This window comes from Dermacentor andersoni, chromosome 10 (genome assembly GCF_023375885.2).
Source record: "Dermacentor andersoni chromosome 10, qqDerAnde1_hic_scaffold, whole genome shotgun sequence".
NCBI lineage: Eukaryota > Metazoa > Arthropoda > Arachnida > Ixodida > Ixodidae > Dermacentor > Dermacentor andersoni.
The window spans coordinates 6,873,505-6,874,472 of record NC_092823.1 but is presented as its reverse complement, the minus strand read 5'-3'; the positions used below and the strand labels follow the sequence as shown (position 1 = coordinate 6,874,472).

At 48.5% G+C, this 968-nt stretch overlaps 1 non-coding gene across 1 annotated transcript; it reads right to left on the bottom strand.

The window, feature by feature from the left end:
- Positions 1-554: 554 nt before the first annotated feature.
- TRNAS-GGA (transfer RNA serine (anticodon GGA)) lies at positions 555-629 on the bottom strand. The gene has a single exon. It is a non-coding gene; the product is annotated as a tRNA-Ser (tRNA).
- Between the last annotated feature and the right edge of the window lie 339 nt (positions 630-968).

Below are 968 nucleotides of genomic sequence, written 5' to 3'. Positions count from 1 at the left end.
CTCCATAACTTCTCTCTGTCGTGGAGACACCGTAAGACTTTGATCTGAGGGTTCGGTTGATGTCAACACTATTTCATGCGTTATTAGTTTGGTTCTACCTGTCCGATATTCCCCTAACACCCTTTTAGCTCATCTAGCTGCTCGGGTCTAAAAGCGTGCGAGCTTACCGAATTAATAAAGGGAAAACCAGACATCCACTCGTTCGTCGCGATTGCTAAAAAGGAAACCCACACGGGTTCCTCGAAGGAAAAGCCTCACAGTTGAAGGAAAATTCGTCCTGGTCCGGGACTCGAACCGGGGACCACCGCCTTTCCGGGGCAGCCGCTCTACCATCTGAGCTAACCAGGCGGCTAGCAGAGGGCAGGGCGAAGTTGAATTTGTCGACAACACGAAGCAAAGGCAAGAGTTTGACATATTAGTTTTGCGGAAACGCGCAAGGTGGAGAGAAGTAATTAATAAAGGGAAAATCAGACATCCACTCGTTCGTAGCGATTGCTAAAAAGGAAACCCACACGGGTTCCTCGAAGGAAAAGCCTCACAGTTGAAGGAAAATTCGTCCTGGTCCGGGACTCGAACCCGGGACTACTGCCTTTCCAGGGCAGCCGCTCTACCATCTGAGCTAACCAGGCGGCTAACAGAAGGCAGGGCGAAGTCGAATTTGTCGACAACACGAAGCTAAGGCAAGAGTTTGACATAACAGTAATGTCTGAATTTCCCTTTATTAATTATTTCTCTCCACCTTGCGAGTTTCCGCAGAAATATTATGTCGAGCTTACCGAATGTTTTACCACTTCTTCCAGGCTGATTTCAGAGTTGGAGGTCGGTACTCGGTACTAAACTCTTTCCTCTTTCCTCCCACATCTCTCTTAACATTCTCAGTGGAGAACGAAGTGTCCTCCCATACACTAGTTCTGCTGGCGAGAACCCTGTAGCCTCATGAGGAACCGTTCGCAAAGCAAACAAAGTGG